We start from the raw sequence: 20,735 nt of genomic DNA on the forward strand, positions 1-20,735 counted from the left end.
ACAATTCCCTAAAACAAAAAAAGAAATGCGAGCGTTCTTAGGCCTCATTGGCTACTATAGACGCTTCATACCCCAATTCGCTCAAATAGCCACCCCTCTAACTAACACCCTTCAGACACGAGTTAAACAAATAGAGTTGGCCACCCCAACCCCAGCGATGTTGGATGCCTTCACTACGCTGAAACGTATGATCACCCCGACTCCTATCCTAACCTCCCCGGACTTCACACGGCCCTTCTCCCTGCATACGGATGTGTCAGATTATGGCATAGGAGCAGTGCTGTCACAGGTGGGGGGGGATGGATTGGATCACCCTATTCCGTATATTAGCAGGAAACTGTTCCCCAGGGAGTTCAGGTATCCTACTGTCCAGAAGGAATGTCTGGTGATCAGGTGGGCGGTAGACAAACTAGCCAATTACTTGGAGGGGAGGCCATTTACTCTCTATACCGATCATGCACCCCTCCTCTGGATGGCACGCAACAAATCCAACAATGCGAGAGCGATGCGCTGGTTCCTGACTCTACAGTCTTATGCCTTTCGTGTGTGTCACAAAAAAGGGACTGATAATAAGGGCGCTGACTTCTTCTCCAGGAACCCACTTCCCGAACGGAAGTGTCCAGGGGGGATGGTGTGTAACCGGGACCGACCGCATCACCCCGAGGAAGGGCACGAATTAACAACTTGTGACCCTCCCTCTTATCTCCACAGTCCCCGCAGCTCCCGGAGTGGTCAGGAGAAGAGAAATACAGCTGCGACGATGAGGACGAGTACGGGCTCTTTAACTGGATGGGAGGTCCACAGGAGGAGGAGGAGCCACGTACTCCGATAAGAGACTTCTCTGACAACCTACAGGTGTGTTACTACACCAGAGGAGTGGACAGTGAGAAGCAGAGTGGAGAGGCGGGAAGCAGCGGAGAGGCGTGGAGCAGGAGAGAGACGTGGACCAGCGAAGGGAGTGCAGCAGAGAGTGAGAATACGGAGACACGAGAACCGAGGGAGGTGGGAGTACTCCGAGCACCATCTGGGACGGGGGAGAAGCCAGGAGGAGAGGATGGGAGTAAAGCTGAGGAGCGGAGAAAGCCAGGAGGCCAACCCCACGCGTCGCCCAGCCGCACACCAGGAGGGGTGTGGCTATCAGAGGTGCGTACCCGTATCGTGGGCTGGGTGAAAAAGAAAGAAAAAAGTCTTAAGTAGTCAATCCTTACCCACCCCCTGGGAGCCTTGCTCAAACCCCCCCCCCCCCTCACGAACTGACAAGAGCTGCACCTTCGGTTTCCCTCACTCCCCCTGCCCTGTGTGTTGATATCCAGAAAGTCTGAGAAACTGATACGTGCCTCTTTTCTGTTTTCCCCGGTACCGGTGGAGCCTGGGTCATTACGGAGCCTAAGGAGCATAGTCGAAGGAGGAGCCCCATCCGACGGAGGGAGGAGGGAATACTCCGGAAGACCCGAAAGGAAAGAAGCAGATCACTGCGAAGAGGAGCTAATAGAAAGACCTGTACTGACGTTTTGTTGGAATCAATAAACCCTTGTAAAACCAAGACACGTCTCCTACCCTTTCCTGCCCCCGGCGTTACAGAGACGTACGCAGCTGCTCTACGCACCACAGCCTGTTGATGACAGAGGCAGGGGGCGCATCGATCAGGACGATGCAAAGGAGAGAAGCGAAGCCCAAAAGGGGAGCCAGGGCCCTGCGTTGCGATGTATGGCTCGAGGATGGCAGAAGTCACGTTGCTCGGGCCAGGCAGGTCCATTTGTTGCGAGCTACGGCTCGAGGATGGCAGAAGTCATGTTGCTTGGGCCAGGCAGGTCCGTTCGTTGCGAGCTATGGCTCGAAGGTGGCAGAAGTCGCATTGCTTAGGCCCGGCAGGTCCGTTCATTGCGAGCTACCGCTCGAAGGTGGCAGAAGTCGCATTGCTCGGGCCAAACAGCTGGGCTCAGGGTTCTCAGAGTGCACGGTGAGTTTTCACAAGGCGCACACAGCTTTCTCCTTCAGCGCTGCAGGGAAGGCGGCGCTCTCAGCAGCTTTTCTCCACGTAGTTGGAGTCCAATGGTCCTGTGACTCCATTCAGGGGGCAAGCCCACACACAAGGCCTTGGAGATCTTTCAAAAATGCACAGGTTGAATAAAGTCACTTCAGTCTTTTCCTCTCCTTTCACAGCAAGGCAACCATGGCTGGTCAATCCCCCAGGTCAGGGACAGTACTCCTCCTGGCAGCTTTCCCAGTTCATTCTTGTTGGGCAGATTAAGCAGGATCTGATTTCTTAGGAGCAGGACTCCTATATTTATACTGCATTTCTTTTTTTCTTTCAGGCCAGGGGGGCTTTGCCTTGTTCAGTCCAGTTCTTGAGCACTTTGTTGTGGTGACTCTGGCTTGTCTTTTCAGTGTGCAGGGCAGAGACAGTAGACGCTCCACAGTAGGTGGAGCCAGCATTGTGGTGGCAGAGCACAGCCCTATTCAGAGTCAAGGGGCACTCCTCCCACCCATCCTGGTGTAATCTTCCTATCCACCACCTGGCAGCCCCAGCCTGTCTCCAGGAATTCCCCAGCCCTGTCACTCACAGCAACCAGACAGCAGATACACATCAGAGCAGAGGCGGGCTGAAATGATTAGGCAAGCAAATACCAACTTTCTAAAAGTAGTATTTGTAAACACAGAACATTAAAATAAACTTTACTAAAAGATGTGTTTTATTATTCTGAGTTCAGGCATACCAAACTCTAATTTCTACCATGTTCCCTGAGTCTGTTAGGAATGTAGAATGTAACAATTCCAACAGTCCATTCTGGACTATGAGAACAGTTAGCTTTACAATAATGAAAAACAAAAATGGCTGTAATTCACTATTAAGACATGCCACACACATCAGGGCTTGTCCTACCTTATGCCTCCAATTCACCCTGCCCTTGGGCCTACCATAGGGGTGACTAATATGAAGTTAAGGGAAGGTTTAGGGACTGGCAAGTGGGTGCACTGGCCAAGTCAGCATGCCAGTACCAGACAGCACACAGTTTCTGCAATGGCAGACCTTAGACACGTTTTACAGGGCTGCTTCTGTGGGTGGCACAATCAGTGCTGCAGGCCCACTAGCAGCATTTGGATTTACAAGCCCTAGGCACTCCTGGTGCACTTTACTGGGGTCTGACAGTAAACCAAATAAGCCAATCATGTAAATCAATCAACATATAAATTTTTATATAGGGAGCACTTGCACTGTGGCACTGATTGGCAGTGGCACAGTGTTCTGAGCAGCTAACACCAGCAAAAACACATGAGGCACAGTAACAAAAATGGACGGGAGACCCACGCCAATAGTGCCAGGTCTAACAATCGCGCATGCAGCACTATAAGCTTGTTTACCCCAAATTGCGGGCTGTGCTGATCCGTCTGTATAAATTATACATTCCTACTCTTCTAGAGGCAGAATCTCAATAGGCAGAGGACATTCCTGTTCATATTGTAGAAATTCTTGTGTTTTTAAGTAAGGGTCAAAAACGTATTCAACGTCTGTTGCAGCAAGAGAATTAACCCATTATATCCATCTTGGATGTAAAGCTTTTGCATTTGGAAAGCTCAATTTTGTCACTGCCTCTAAGCAGGTACAGGGGTAATGACCATTATGCGTTTTCACTGTGCGGGGGCTCTCTCGTTTGCTACTGAAGTTTGAACCGCTGTCAGAATTTTTTCTGTTGAGGTGAATTTCATTTCAGCTTGTGTGTACAAGTGTGATTTATAAGCTATTGTTACCTTTTCAACTTCATTAAAGGTCAGGTATGTGAATCCGCATCTCCCTGGGATGATTCGGATTACAAGGTTGCGTATGTTTACACGTGTCTGTAAATGTGTTGTTGCTAACATGTCTGTTTGCACTGAACGCATAATGTTTGGGGGTTTTTGAGTCCAACTAGTTGGTTTGAAATCAGGTTTGATTAGTTCGTAGAGAGGTTTCACCCTTTCTGCATAATTTAGAATGTAAGGGGCATATTATCAAGGGTGGCGATAGAGAATTATTGCCGCTTTTGCGGACGTTTTTGGCCGCTAAGCGGCAATAATTCTATCGCCCTATTACCAAGTTGTCGCTAACTGCTGTTAGTGACAGCTTGTACCCGATAGCGAGCGGTTTAGGGCCCGCTTTGCATGTCAGCGATATTTATCGCTAATGACATGCAAAGTGGGCATTCCCAACCTGTTAGCGACTGAAAGCAGTCATTAACCTCGCTATAGTCTATTACCAACACAGGCGTAGCTTTGGAAATATTCGCGTTAAGCACGAATATCTCTAAAAACTAACACCTGCTCAGACCAGTTCTTAGCCATTATATCCAATGGGAGGTGGATATAATGGCTAAGACCCTGTTAGCGATAATGCATGAATATTGCTGTATTCTCAGCGATATTCACAGATTTTGCCGCTATCGCCTGGAATTTTATCGCTTTTGAGATAAACGTTGCTAATAGCACGTTATATCAGCGATAAAATCCAGTGATGCGCGGTAATAAAAAAATTGCCGCTATGCCTAGATAGCAATAAATATCGCTATTTCTTAATAATATGCCCCTTAGTTCTTCTGAAATTCAGGAAACTTAGAATTGACTGTAAGTTTTTCAGAGTTTTTGGAGGTTGGAGCAGCGCACACTTTTCTAAAAAGTTGGCTGCCGGGCTTTTGCCTTCACTTGAAAGTTCATATCCTAAGCATAGGATGTTGAGGTGGGCAATTCATGATATCTTAAAATTGAACTTTACCCTTCTGAGGCGAACCCAAGTATAATGGTGTTCACTCTGCTCAAGTACCTGTCCAAGTCATCGTCTGGAAGATAGATGTCATCAACATAAGATAATGCCTCATCATCATACATTTGTAGTTACTCTGTTACTCTGGCTGAAAATAACCCTGGACTATTTTTGAATCCCTGGGGGAGACGGCAAAAATTACGCTGTGTCCCCATTATTGAGAAAGCGATCAAGTACCTGCTTTCTGGTGCAATGTTTTGACAGAAGAAACCATTAGAAATATCTAATGTGGTTTTATATTTTTTACGCACAATGTTATTCATCAGTGCTGCACTGTGTGCATTTTGTACTGCAAAAGTTTTGCAACAAGAGTTTAAGTGGCTGTAGCCCAAAAATAGACGATATGTTTTGTCTGGTTTGGAGACAGGAAACAAAGGATTGTTCATGGACGAGGTGCATGTTTCAATCACCCCTTGGTATTCAAGTTGATTTAAGATCTCCCTGACCTGTTTTTTAGCTTCCTGCTTAACAGGATATTGCCTTTGCATTGTTGGTTGAGTTTTTATTTGGATTTTATGGAGAGGAGAGTCCGCATCTCATCCCACATGATTTTTATATAATGCTGGAGCCTTGGCTACTGCCCATTTTCTGCCATATGTGTATTTCTTATGAATTAAAACATGATTTGAAAAGGCTGGTAGATAGATCTCGTCACCATGTGGGCACTCCCTGACAAATTTTGGTGGCCAGTCTTCTTCAGCTAGAGGAATGTCATAACCCTTAGTTGGCTTCTCCCAAAAGAGTGTTTTTATTTTCCTACTTATGTCCCCCTCCATCTGGAGTGTTATTTCATATAACTTATGAGGTACACTAACCCTGGTATCGGCACTTTCAACTTGAATGCATTCATTCAAGTCCACTGTCTCCAGATGATCCTTCAGGATCTTGCGAGCTATGGTAACCTCTGCTGCGCTGTCCAGCATTGTCTGCCCACTCACTGTTCTTGAGTTGTGTCCTCAAGATCCTCGGCATGTCTGATATTTACACTTGCTACCTTCTTCTTGGTGAATTGCTGTTTCTTTTTTTTTGGAACATGTTGATCGTCTTTGGACTTCACGTGTTCTTCCTTGTGTTTTGATCGTCAGCCTCTTTCTGATTTCTGTGAGGAAGTCTGAAAGGTACGAGAGGAACATGTATCAGTATCTCGATATCTATCAGGTTTTCTCAAATTATCCCTATTCCTGAGGTTATACCTCTTTTCAGAGGGCTCCTGTTGAGGAGACCTTCCTCTGGACTGAGAATGTTTATCTTTAGGAAATGTTTGTTTAGTGCTTTCCCAATTCTTTTTAGGAGTACTGAGATTATTTTTAATAAACAACTTTTCAAGATTTTCTGTTAGTTGGAGTTTTACTGGTTTTCCACCCAAACTTTCTCTACCTACTTCTTCATAGGATTTTTCATTGATTCTTGCAAGTTCATATGGTTGCTCAGTAATATCTTTTAGTTTTTGGCGGATTGGCCACGGATGCTGCTTCACATTTTATGTTAGATAATAATATAGCAGAGACCTGTTTGAAATCTTTTAGTAATTTAATACCAAGATTCAAGGCAGGTTTTGGTCCGTATTCATTTTGAATCTGTTTCAGGACGTCTGGTATTACCGCCATAGATGGAACACCATGAGTGTTTGTGTAGATTGCAGCAAAGACTGTACTCCAAGTGTCACAGTCCTCCAGGTGTGGTGCGATCCCCATTGGTAAACAGATTGTTAGAATCCTGCGTTTCTCATGAGGTGTACTATCGGGAAATACTGCCTCAATTTGAGTAATTTTTTGAGCTAACCAGAACGGAATTTGTTCCCGTTTTGCAGGTAATTTACGAATAACTGATTGTATAGTCTGTGGTGTAATTTTGTTTGTGTTCCCCCGACGAGGGATGTGCTTTGGAATCCTTATAGCAGGTTGGACTGTTAGAGTCTGCATGAAATATTGAACCAATTGTCTATGGATTTTCATTAACTGTTTTAGCTGAGCTAACAGTTCTGGACCTGTCATTCTTTCAATGTCAGGATGTGGTGTATAGCTGGACAGTACCGGACATGTTGCTCCTGATCTACCTGGTGGACCGAGCCGGTTAATGTGATTTTGATGTTGTAGGGCGTCTTTAAACCAGAGCTGATGCTCTTGGTAAGTTAGTGGAATTTCAATATCCTCGAAAGGAATGTATTCCACTGGAGGTTCCTCTACTTTGTAGTAGTGGAACTCCCTGTGTTACTGGATTTGCTTTAGGAAACAGAATCCATGAATAGAATACCTATGCCGATATTCATGTGCCTCTATGACAAATATTACCTTACCACCTCTCTATGATACGCCATTTGTTATAAGCTTTATAGTGATTGTTTTCCTTACGTTTACCAGGATGATTATAACATCCGGGTCATCTTGTTGGAGACCTGTAACGTCTAAAAGTGGTTGGTCTGCTGCTGCAGATCTATCCCTTTCGTTGTCACTCATTTTGTTGACCGAAAGTTTGCAGAGCAAGTTTCAAGGAAGCAAAGATAAGGTGCACAATATTTCGGAACACTGTATCCTTCAACGTTGAACGAACCAAAAAACTAATATATAAGATTTTTCATCCTACTCAGTTATGGCGAATATTTTATCCTTTCACCCACCCCAGATGTCTATCGGAGTATTTTACAGGAAAAAGGGGACTCTGTGAAAAGCACGACTGAGTTACTCTAGTATCTAGCATTAAATTAGTGCCTTACCAAACGCTTGGCGTCATGTAGTGTAGTTCCTATATTCCCAATAGGCTCTGCGCATTGGAATAATATATAATATACAATTGGTGTTGGTCTTACGTCGATTGGGTCTCTATCGAATATATTAGACTTAATTGTGAGTACCAGCTAGCTCAGAGGTCACTAGAAACTTTCTTGAATAAACAAGAAGGGATTAGTTTCTGACAACCGCATAAACATGACAACTTTGTTTCCCCAAGATAAAGTGTATCTTCAGAGTCGTGGAAACAATAGATGGATATTTCACTCAGTCAATTGTGCATGCTTTGTTTCACCAGAGGTGCAGAGAAATAGAGAGACGGGCGTTTCCAATAAAAGGTATTTATTGAACTGTCTTCTTTCTCATGCAGAAGAAATGAACCGCTGCAATCGTAATACTGGCTGTAAAGTGTAATGCGTACAGCAACAAGAGTATTATAAAATAATACTGTAAAAGCATGGTATGGTTTCTAAGACATAAAATACATACATAAATAACAATGACTAAAAAAATACTGAACTGGTGCTTCTAAAATACGCCTACCCCGATGTACCTAACCTAGGTCTAGTATGAGGGAAGAAGTAAGTGAGGTGTAGCATTGGTTTAGTATTCTTTGCCAAGAATATATCCAGGATTTCTCTGAGGGTCTAATCATCTCAGTACCTTGGTTTAGAATGAAAGAGTTCTGGTATCTCTCTGTCTCATGACTTGATTTCCCAACACCCCGCAAGGGGAGCTTGGAAACACTGGAGCCGCCTTTTCTTGGCAAGAGAAAAGACAGCTTCTCTCTCAGTGGGTCTGCTGGAGGGTCGGCTTCCTTCGGCACTTGCTGCTGTAAGTTGTGTTGGATGGGTAGATAGTCGAACTGCTCCAAACCACTGTGTGTTTGCTTGGGCAAGTGTGGGCATATTTATACCTTGAAGGTGCCAAGTTTGACGTAAGGTTGGACATAATAACGTCATCAAAGACTCACAGTTCTTTGAAAACTCCATGAGTTCTTGGACAAATTAATATTAAAGCAAGAGGGAAGTCCCTGACTGCTGAAGGTGAGTTTTCCAAGAAATCGTTGTGGATTTTCTGAACTATTGGAAGTAGCCATGCGATATTTGGACTTCATGGGCTAAGTCTAAATATGGTTATGATTTCTATGCCTATATTAGGACAAAGTGATTTATACCTATATATGGGCATGAATAGGGATAATTACTCTTTTACACGTTGAAATTCCCTCGCTACACAAACCAGTGTTGGAGATCAACCGTAAGATGGCCGCCGTGTTAAAACGAGGCTTGGAACGCACATTTGGAACGCACGTTACGCATAGTCCTGATGCGTCACTTCCACTAGCCCCGGCTCATTATCCGGACTTTAAGATGGATTCCTGTTGCTCAATAGAGAACACTACAGGGTTGCTAAGGAGCGTTTCAGAGCCACGCGCTCTACTCACAAATCAACGGCTGAGGTAAATTTCTTATTTTCTTTAACGCTGTAGATCCAAATTTTCGGACTCTCGCCGACAGCTTTCACTCTCCAACACCTCTCATGTTGTTATTTGATACAATGAGAGTTACATGGGTTTGTTTTCCGCTGGGTCCTCTTCTGCTGTGTCAAACTTGTTTATCCTTGAATATGCGCTTGATTTGACGATATTCTGGATTTTGCTGGCCAGCTGTCAATCGTCGCCAAAATTTAGTAAATAAGCTACACTCCTTGTAGTCTTAAAGAGATGGTTTATTCAGGAGCACAGCAACACTGAAGGAAAGAAGGTTCCTTTTACGGAGAGGCTGGATTAACAACGAGGTTAGATCATGCAGAGCCGCAGTATTAGCCTGCTTCGATCCACGGAACATCAGCCTAAACTGTGCCCTAGTAAGGTTTACGGAACAAGCTGCAACAAAACTAGGGGAGGTAATTTCATCAGCAGCAACCCCCACCAGAAAAAAAAAACTGTAGCACCCCCATGTAGGACAAGAGGGGCTCAGTGCACAGGTCAGCACACTCCGGGACTTGACTTGCTAACACGGTCATCATTCTCAACGAGCCAAAAGGGCCAAACCTAAAGTGCTGGCGGAAGTGCAATGTTGATTGTGCAGCCAGCAAAAATGGGGGGCCTGGGGGCCTATTACCAAGAAAGGGGGTCTACTTTTAATTTTCGGAACTTTACTACATTGCCTCAAAGGGTTACATCTAATGAGTTGGCGAAAGGGCAGCTATAATGATGCACTCCGCAAACATGGGCGACACCGAGGTCATTTTTATAACAAACGGAGGCTTTTTCCTTCTTTTTAAATGTGCAATAATTTTTTATCTTTTGTAACTTGCAAAGGTTTTTCTTAAATCATGCAATAAAGTTATGATTATTATTATTATTACATAAGCACCAGTCATATTACGGGAGGTCTTTTTTAGGCATTGACAGAATGTGCGATTCTCCTAGAATTGCGGAATGTTGAGGCAATGCTGAGACTAGAACCTGGTTCTCCAGTTCTCAAGTCGTCCCCTTCTGCTCAGCGGGAGGTTTCTGTCCTCCCTGACCTCGCCTTAGGACACCTGTGTTATCGTTTGACAGGCTTACCGCCCCAGTCAAAGTCCCCACCTGCCACTGTCTCCGGAGAGGTTCGCGCCCAGCAGGCGGCGGGCGCTTGGAGCCTAAAGCGAAAGCACCACGGGGCTCGCCTCACCGGGTAAGTGAAAAAACAATAAGAGTAGTGGTATTTCACTGGCGGCCCGAGGGCCTCCCACTTATCCTACAGCTCTCATGTCTCTTCACAGTGCCAGACTAGAGTCAAGTTCAACAGGGACTTCTTTCCCTGCTGATTCTTCCAAGCTGGTTCCATTGGCTATGGTTTCGCTAGATAGTAGATAGGGACAGTGGAAACCTCATTCATCCATTCATGCGCGTCACTAATTAGATAACAAGGCATTTGGCTATTTATGTACCACCTCGCGGTGGCTCATTCTGGGTTATTATGCTGCCCATCAGCGTCAAATCAGTTTTGCTTCCAACAATGCAAAATTCTTTTGCTCTGGAGTACAGCCACACTGAACGCTATCCTCACTGGAAAAGGGATGACATATAGGCCAGAGATTGTACACCCTGCAGAACTATTCCAACAATTTAAAATTGTCTATGAACAGTCCACAAAAAATAAAGTCAATCACTACAGCTGTACCATTTTTGGTGAACACTACATCTGGTTTTCGTAGTTCACATTGATTATTCTTAACATGAGGTTCCCTATATGCCATCCAACCACACCTTTTTGCTCTATCAATGAGCAATTACAGAATTGTATTATGTCTTTTTATCCTAATAATGTCCTTGGTTTTAGGACATGGTTTTAGGACATGCGCCTGAAACATGTGGAATTGTTTCGCAAACATAATTACAATACCCACATGTAGCAAATGTACGATTTCTTCCACTAATGATGGTTTCTCTAGTATAATAAACATTTGCTCTTAACATCAGCGCAGCTATGCACTGATTTTCTTTCATTTTGTTATGCTTGCTGATCCAGAAATTTGAGGTTGGATTACTTTCTAAGCATTTTATACCATCACCTTGGACAGGGATATTTGACCATTTCTCAAATTATTCTTTTCTCCAATAAAATGTTGCTAACAAATTCAAAGCATAACTCAGAAACCTACTGTCTAAAATGTTGAGTTTGTGCGTTTTGATGATGTTATCAGTTTTTTCATTTATTACTTCTCCTGTATACATGAATGAATGAGATATGTACAGATCTGGAGCTGCCCTGAGATACAATAAACTGTTGACTTTATTTAGACCAATTGTTGTACATAGTTTTGGTATACTGAGGCCCTCAAATGATCTTTTTGAATATAGGAGACCATCACATGTGTATGCAGGAAGGTGTAGAAAATGCATGACATACTTTTTTATTGTTTGATCCAGAAAATATAAAGTTTTAGCTTCTGTTCCAGTCATTTCCAATTTAAATGACAGTGTAGGGACCAAGTACTGACACAAAATTGCTATTTTGTGTGTGGGCTTAAGTGGTAGAATATCACGGTTTTGAGCCCAATTGACAAGAGCCTCATTCATTTTGTTGTTGCCTGCATGGCCAGTGTGTGGATCAAAGAGAGTCATAGTTACTCCTGCCGTTTACCCGCGCTTCATTGAATTTCTTCACTTTGACATTCAGAGCACTGGGCAGAAATCACATTGCATCAACACCCCCCCCCTCGGGCCTTCGCGATGCTTTGTATTAATTAAACAGTCGGATTCCCCTGGTCTGCACCACTTCTAAGTCAGCTGCTATGCGCTGGCCGAGGCAGAACGCCTGCCCCACGCCCCTGGGGAGGGGGATTGAGGAGAGGCAACAACCGCAGCTGGGGCGATCCACAGGAAGGGCCCGGCTTGTGTCCAGATTCGCCGCCGCCCCGAAGGGATGCACCTCGTCCAGCCGCTGTGCACACCCAGTCCCACTTTGTGTCCCAGCCCGACCGACCCAGCCTTTAGAGCCAATCCTTATCCCGAAGTTACAGATCTTACTTGCCGACTTCCCTTACCTACATTATTCCAACATAGCAGAGGCTGTTCACCTTGGAGACCTGCTGCAGATAGTGGTACGGCCCGGCGCGAGATTTACACCATCTCTCCCGGATTTCAAGGACCAGAGAGCTCAACGGACGTCACCGGAACCGCAATGTTTTCCAAGGCTGGGCCCCTCTCTCGGGGTGAACCCATTCCATGGTGCCCGGCCCTTCACCAAGAAAAGAGAACTCTCCCCGGGGCTCCCGCCAGCTTCTCCGGGATCGTTTGCTTTACCACATTGGACCCGCAAGGGCACCCGTCTCAGCCACTCTGGGTTCGGTGATCTGAAACTGACTCCCTTTCGATTGGCTGAGGGCAAAAGAGGCCATTGCCCGTCCCTTCCGAACCGCGCTCGCCCATCTCTTAGGACCCATGTTCAACTGCTGTTCATATGGAACCCTTCTCCACTTTGGCCTTCAAAGTTCTCATTTGAATATTTGCTACTACCACTAAGATCTGCACCTGCGGTGTCTCTACCCGGGCCCTCGCCCCAGGCTTCCGTGCTCACCCCTGCGGCCCTCCTACTCATCGCGGCTTAGCCACCCGGCTCTCAGTGACGGCGACAGCTGGGTATCAGCCCGACGCTCCAGCACCATCCATTTTCAGGGCTAGTTTTTTCGGCAGGTGAGTTGTTACACACTCCTTAGTGGATTGTGACTTCCATGGCCACTGTCCTGCTGTCTATATCAACCAACACCTTTTCTGGGTTCTGATGAGCATTGGCACGGGCACCTTAACCCGCCGTTCTCTTCATCCCACAGCGCCAGTTCTCCTTATCAAAAGTGGCCCGCTAGGCACTCACATTCCATGGCCGGCTCCACGCCAGCAAGCCGGGCTTCTTACCCATTCAAAGTTTGAGAATAGGTTGAGATCGTTTTGGCCCCAAGACCTCTAGTCATTCGCTTTACCAGATAAAACTGGGGGCTCTGATTTGCACATCAGCTGTCCGTCGCCGAGCGGCCTGAACTGTGCCAGCTGGCTGGCGATCAGCCCACCACCACATTTGCCTGGGTCAGAGGCACTGGAAGGGAATAGCCAGGCGGCGCCCCATCCTGCACACCTCACACCGAGAGGAGCCGGGGTCTCCTTGCAGGGCCTCAGCCCCTTCTCTTCCAGGCCACCCTGCCGCATGAGAAGGGCCGCTCCTCGGTTGCCCGGAACCCGGACAGGCCGGGACTTGGGTGCAGGAGGGCCCAGCCGGCGCCAGGGCCATTTTGAGGGAGGGGCGGTACTAGCACGGGGATGCACTGTCATTCGGTTTCCCCCACCGCTGGGGGGGTTGTGCTGAGTGAGCTTGGGCTCCCGACATCGCCATCGCTATCCCAGAGGGCTACAAGATCGTCCGGAGGGACCGAAACGCCAACCAGATGGGAGGAGGCATCGCCATCATCCACAGGAACACCATCCGTCTCACGACCAGCACCGACAACACCCTGACCAGCGCCGAACACCTGCATTTCCAGATCCACACCAACCCGAACACCACCCTCAGAGGCACCCTGATCTACCGACCCCCTGGACCACGCACGCAATTCAGCGAGGACATCGCCGACTTCGTCAGCCCGCACGCCCTCCCCTCCGCTGACTACATCCTCCTGAGGGACCTCAACTTCCATCTGGAGAACAACAACGACCGCAACACCAGCACCCTGCTCGACAACCTCGCCAACCTGGGACTCAAGCAACTGGTGTCCACCCCCACCCACCTCGCCGGACACACACTCGACGCCGTCTTCTCATCCAGCACAGACATCGACGTCAGCCACGCCACAGAGCTTCAATGGACGGACCACAGCTGCGTCCACTTCACCTTCAAGAGAACGACGACCCACCAACACCAGCAACAGACCGCTCGCAGAAGCTTGAACAAGATCACAGCAGACCAGCTCGCCACCTCCCTGAGCCAACACCCTCCTGCCAGCTCAGCGAACCCCAGCCAGGCCGCCGACAACCTCACGAAGTGGATCAGCAACTGCGCGGACGAACTCGCCCCGCTGAGGACCCTGCCCAGCAGACCCGGCAGCAAGAAGGCCCCATGGTTCACCGACGAACTCAAAAGCTCCAAGAAGAACTGCCGAGCCCTCGAGAAAGTCTGGAAAAGGGAACCGACACCGGACAACAGAACCTCCTACAAACTTGCCACCCGGAAACACCACCAGCTGATCCGCGCCGCCAAGAAAACTGCATTCAAGGACCGGTTGGACAACAACGCACACAACTGCAAGGAACTCTTCAACATCGTGAAAGAGCTTTCCAACCCCAGCGCAGGAAACAACGACATCACCCCATCGCAAGACCTCTGCAACTCCCTCGCCTCATACTTCCACAACAAGATCACGGACATACACAGCAGTTTCAACAACCAACCAACGCACACCACGACCGACCAGCCACCCCCCCCCACAACCACCCTCCACGCCTGGACCCCGATCAGCACCGAAGACACCATCCGCACGATGAACTCCATCCACTCCGGATCACCGACCGACCCCTGCCCTCACCACGTCTTCAACAAGGCCGACGCTGTCATCGCACCCCACCTGCGAGACATCATCAACACCTCCTTCGACACCGCCATCTTCCCTGAAAGCTGGAAACACGCCGAACTCAGCGCTCTACTCAAGAAACCAACAGCGGACCCCACCGACCTCAAGAATTACCGCCCCATCTCGCTTCTCCCGTTTCCAGCCAAAGTCATCGAGAAGACCGTCAACAAGCAGATGGCCGCCTTCCTCGAGACGAACGGATCCCTCGACCCCTCACAGTCCGGCTTCCGAGCCAAACACAGCACCGAGACCGCCCTCATCGCCGCCACCGATGACATCCGAGCCCTGATGGACAATGGAGAAACAGCGGCCCTCATCCTCCTAGACCTCTCCGCGGCATTCGACACGGTCTGCCACCGCACCCTAGTACGGCGCCTCAGCAACATCGGAATCCAGGACAAGGCGCTGGAATGGATCATCTCCTTCCTGGACGGAAGAACACAGAGAGTCCGCCTACCACCGTACAAGTCAGAGGCCTCCAAAGTCATCTGCGGCGTCCCCCAAGGATCATCCCTGAGCCCCACCCTCTTCAACGTCTACATGAGCCCCCTCGCGGCCATCGTACGCAAACACCACCTCAGCATAATCTCCTACGCCGACGACACCCAGCTGATCCTCTCCCTGACCAACAACCCCGCCGCCGCCAGAGCCAACCTGCACGAAGGGATGAAAGAGGTAGCCGAGTGGATGACGACCAGCCGCCTGAAACTGAACTCGGACAAGACGGAGGTCCTCATCCTGGGCTCCTCACCCTCCGCCTGGGACGACTCCTGGTGGCCTCCCGCCCTGGGCACCGCACCCAAACCAACAGACCATGCACGAAACCTGGGCTTCACCCTGGACTCCTCCCTCTCCACGACCAGGCAAGTCAACAGCGTCTCCTCGGCGTGCTTCAACATCCTACGCATGCTACGGAAGATCTTCTGGTGGATCCCCACAGAGACCAGGAAGACCGTCACCCAGGCCCTCGTCACCAGCCGACTGGACTACGGCAACGCCCTCTACGCCGGGACCACCGTCAAGCTCCAGAAGAGACTCCAGCGGATCCAAAACGCCTCAGCCAGACTCATCCTCGACATCCCACGTTCCAGCCACATCTCCGGACATCTGAGAGACCTTCACTGGCTCCCCGTCAACAAAAGAATCACCTTCCGCCTCCTCACCCACGCACACAAAGCCCTACACGACCAAGGCCCGAGCTACCTCAACAGCCGAGTCAACTTCTACGCTCCCAAACGCCACCTCCGATCAGCCAACCACGCCCTCGCCGCCGTCCCCCGCATCCGAAGAGCGACTACAGGAGGAAGGTCCTTCTCCTACCTGGCCGCCAAGACCTGGAACTCCCTCCCGTCCGACCTGCGCCTGACCCAAGACCACCTCTCCTTCAGGAAGAAGCTGAAGACCTGGCTGTTCGAGCAGTAGCGGCACCCCCCCCCCCCCCCCCCAGCGCCTTGAGACCCTACGGGTATGTAGCGCGCTTTATAAGTGTAGGTGATTGATTGATTGATTGGTTCCGTCTTGGTCGTGCACCAGTCGAGCATCGGTTGGGCCTTCCCCAGATGGAAGAGGCCCGCCGAAGTCCCAGTCCTCACCCGAGCGCCCCATGCAGCCGCGGAACGCTTTGCCGGCCGGGGCGCGCCAGTGCAGGGCCGGGCCCTATGCCTACGGTGCGTGCTTGCAGGAGGCGTCTGAGGGTTTCAGGCTGGTGCCGTCAGTTGCTCCGCTGTTAATGACCCTTCCGCAGGTTCACCTGTGGAAACCTTGTTATGACTTTTACTTCCTCTAGATAGTCAAGTTTGATCGTCATCTTGGTGCTCCGCCAGGGCTGTTGCCGACCCCGGCGGGGCCGATCCGAGGACCTCACTAAACCATCCAATCGGTAGTAGCAACAGGCAGTGTGTACAAAGGGCAGGGACTTAATCAACGCAAGCTTATGACCCGCACTTACTGGGAGTTTCTCGTTCATGGGAAATAATTGCAATCCCCAATCCCTATCAAAAACAGGGTTCAGCGGGTTACCCGCACCTGTCGGCGAAGGATAGATACACGCTGATCCATTCATTGTAGCGCCTGTGCAGCCCCGGACATCTAAGGGCATTAAATACCTGTTATTGCTAGATCTTGTAGGCTGAACGCCACTTGTCCCTCTAAGAAGTTGGACACCAACCGCTGGTAAGAATGGCCATGCACCACCACCCACCGAATCGAGAAAAAGCTATCAATCTGTCAATCCTTTCCGTGTCCGGGCCGGGGGAGGTTTCCCTTGTTGAGTAAAATTAAGCCGCAGGCTCCACTCCTGGTGGTGCCCTTCCGTCAATTCCTTTAAGTTTCAGCTTTACAACCATACTCCCCACAGAACCCAAAAACTTTGGTTTCCCGGAAGCTGCTTGGCGGGTCATGGGAATAACTACGCCAGGTAGCTGGTCGGCATTGTTTATGGTCGGAACTACGACGGTATCTGATCATCTTGTGGTAAATAAAATATTACCCTGTCATAATTTCTATACTTAAACAAAGGGTCATGCATATAATGAGAGGCAGAGTCCGTGGTGTCCGATTCAAAAGGGCTTTATTTCAGTAACTCGAGTTAAGGGAGAATCGGGTTCCATCACCACTAAGGTTCAGGAAGGATCGTCATCTGAACTTTATTCGCAGAGTACATTATTTATACGTTAAACATACATTAACTTGCATAGAGAGGGAGGAGCGCTCCAGGCGGAGCAAGAAAGAGAGAGATAAGAGCATGTGGGTGTGCATATGGGCGTACATGTAGGCGTTCCCTTGAGGAGTCATAGGTGAGTCATAGGGGGTGGATACATGGAGTGGTCAGCTGGAACCTTTGCCCTACTTGTGTGCGCCACTTGGTCATGACGTGCAATTGACGTGTATCTGGGGGAAAGCTGGGGGGAGCTGACTTTCGTTCTAGTAGAGAAACCTTGAGTGTCAGGACGACCTGCACGTCTAGTAATATCTGATATTTTGAGTTTGGAGGATGTATTATCTGAAGTAAAGGTCGCTCAAGCAAAGGTTGCCCATCACTAAGAACCAGTGTGTGCATATATTTCTTCGTGCATTGCGTGGGGGCCATGGGCTTTCTATGGATGCGAGTTCTGTAAATCACTGAAATGGAGACAGAAAGGCTAGGCCCTATCTCCTGCAGGCAGATTATGTTTACCTTCTTCACTAAGCAGGAATGTGTTTCTGTAGAGCAGAGCAGATAACTGTAAGCATAATACTGTCTTGGCAGGCCGACTGGGCCCTTCTCGGCTGAGCAGAAAGTATGCAAGAGGTCAGGATACGTAGCTAAGCTGCAGCTTTCAGAGTGTCAGGAGCCATAAAAAACTGAATTCGGAGACTGGCTCAAGCTGAGCCACAAAACGGGTTCATCTCAATTTTAAACGTGCACCATGCAAATACGTTGGCAACATAGGCCTCAGTGCAGAATTAACGTTTCATTCATGAAAAACTTGGTAACTGACATCCCAATGTGGGACGGAAATGCAGATGCATTATTGTTGCAGGCCATAGAGGGAAAAATGCATGAGAGACATGCACATACACTAAACATTGGGGTGCAAGAGGGGACATACTGGCCATGTAAAATTTCATTTTCCTCATTCCCTCCTTGTCCCCTACTTGACCCTTCAGGTAACATCTATTTGCATGAGACCGTATATCTGATCATGCAGCATAATTTGCTCGTCTTTTTTCTTTTGTATACGGGGATGGGGAATACAGGCAGTGGCCCACAAGCCGCAAATCGCCGGGCAACACTGTAGACAGAGACAGCAGCCGAATATCATAAGCAGTATCATTCCTAGGAACGACAACACTTTCCATCCCCATGCTGATATTACACTCCAGAGCCAACCGGACCAAGTCCATGTGCCTGGGTTTTGATGTATCTCATGAGCTATCTTGTGGAGTCTTGTTATTGCTGCTTACACGGATGGCGCGTTATTTGGAATAAACACGCAACAACTGGAACCAATCACTCTACAAGCCCCGCCCCAATCTGCCAGAATGACGTCAAGAACAAGGCGGTTCTGAAGAACAACAAGTCTCATAGCGGACTGCTCCTCGGTCAAGTTTGCCAGGGCAGATGCAGTCTCATTCACTACTGCTTCTAGAGTTCTTGTTAACCTACGAATGAGTTTACTGTTTTGGATGGGACCTATGAAGAAAAAGAATCCTTTATTGAAATCCGTATATTGCTCCCAAGCTGTCTCAGTCTGATCAATCACTGGGGAATCGGTCTCCCTCCTGTGTCTAACATGCATTAGTCGTGAATCTCGGTGATAATTGGAAGGGGCTAGGAAGACGGGTGGCAGCAGGAACGCAATATAGCACGTTCCACCCCAATCCAAGGGCAGATATACATAGGCTGTCTGACCGCAAATGAAATAGGTATGGCGAGATGCTTTGAAAGAAGACTTTCCTTTATCATTAAACTTGACTACAGTATTACATTCACTGTGTCCAATATGTACTGAACCTTACTTTCTGACACACAAATCGCCTTTTACTGGTAAAACTGAAATAAACGGTGGACCTGCATTTTGCTTGGGCTGAACATTCAAAATCATAAAACTAAGGGAAGCATCTCCTTGCTCGTACTCTTCATTTTCTAGATCAATTCCTTTTCTTTGGGGAAGACCGTCTTCGTCTGGGGAACATACCTCATGCATTACTTTATTCAAGTCTCCCCATATACAGTCGCCCTGTGTAACTGCAGACTTTCTGTCTAGTGAGGTCATTAAGGCAAGCCATGCTCCGCACGAGCCATTGTGGGAGAACGGAAAAGGGAAGAAAGGCAGTATTCCCTTCGTCTTTTGAAAAGGGGGGAGTTGGCCACATACCCAGCAATCAGTTGCGTTGCTGGTCTGATGAGAACGGTGCAACATCCGAATAAAAGTATTGTTGCGCAGGGCTAGTCGATATGACAGTTCATGGGGTGGCAGATCACTAAATGTATGTTCTACAGTGTTATTAATGGAAGAGTGTATATGTGAAGAGATAGGAGGAAAGAAAACATGTAGAATTAAGCTGATACATATTATAGTGATGCACAGAAGAAACATAAAAATCAGAGTTACTATACATCTACTGCGTAATAGCTTGCAATATTTGGCTCTCATCTTGCTCTTTTTACTATTGGGGTCTGAGATCTTATACATGTCAGAAACCTGTCTAACCGCTTCACCACCGGGTGGTCTTAAACAATCAAACGTCGTCTTACTTTCTAGATCTTAGCTTGGACCTATACTCTTGCTGCGGAGTCTTTTCTAGCAAAGGGGGCTTAAAGTCTGTACTGTCTATAATGTCCGCTTTCTTAACCACAGTTCCAGATTCACCAAAGAATCGCTTGCAGAGTTGGGCGTGGAGCCAGCCTTTTCGTCCTTCAACCTTGACGGCAGTCCTCGTGGTGAGTAATACTAGCTTCGGTGCTTTCCAGGGCGGCTCAAGGGGGCTTGATCGATCGAAGTTCCGAATATACACAAGATCCCCAGGGACGATGGTGTGCTCCTTGACTTGTGTGTTGTCAGGGAAGGCGGCGGCAACCTGTGAATGACAAGAGAGTAGTGCAGACATCAAGGAAGCCAGGTAATCTGTCAGCATGTTACTGTCAACATCAGTTATTTTCTTAGGCATAGGCGTACCCCACATATTCGGTGGTCTACCAAAAACCACTTCGTAAGGAGATAGGCCTGTTCTGGAATGAGCTACCATACGCATGTAAAAGAGGGAAACCGGCAAGGCTACCATCCAATCCACGCCTTTTTCTGCACAGACTTTTGCTAATTTCGTTTTAAGTGTCTGATTATGGCGCTCTACAAGTCCAGCTGCTTCTGGGTGTCTTACACAATGAAACTTCCACTGGTATCCTAACAGAAGGGACACTTGTTTCATTAATTCAGAGGAAAAAGGCTGACCATTGTCTGAGTACACAACACGGGGCAATCCATACCGTGGGAAAAACTCACGCACCAATTGCCTGGCGGTGGTCACAGCAGTATAATCTGGGACTGGGTACGCTTCTGTCCATCTAGATAGTGCACATACAACTACTAGGACATACTTGTAACCTCTACATCTGTCCATTT

General features: G+C 48.1%; 1 protein-coding gene and 1 pseudogene across 1 annotated transcript in view; one reads left to right on the plus strand and one right to left on the minus strand.

Annotated features, from left to right (window-relative positions):
• The window catches only part of LOC147736641 (collagen alpha-1(XII) chain-like), a 204,607-nt gene that overhangs the window by 54,413 nt on the left and 129,459 nt on the right, over positions 1-20,735 (plus strand). The window lies entirely within an intron of this gene.
• On the minus strand, positions 16,366-17,183 carry LOC147736642 (18S ribosomal RNA; annotated as a pseudogene; the record flags this gene model as incomplete).

Source organism: Lissotriton vulgaris, chromosome 1_2 (genome assembly GCF_964263255.1).
Source record: "Lissotriton vulgaris chromosome 1_2, aLisVul1.2, whole genome shotgun sequence".
In the NCBI taxonomy this organism is placed as follows: domain Eukaryota; kingdom Metazoa; phylum Chordata; class Amphibia; order Caudata; family Salamandridae; genus Lissotriton; species Lissotriton vulgaris.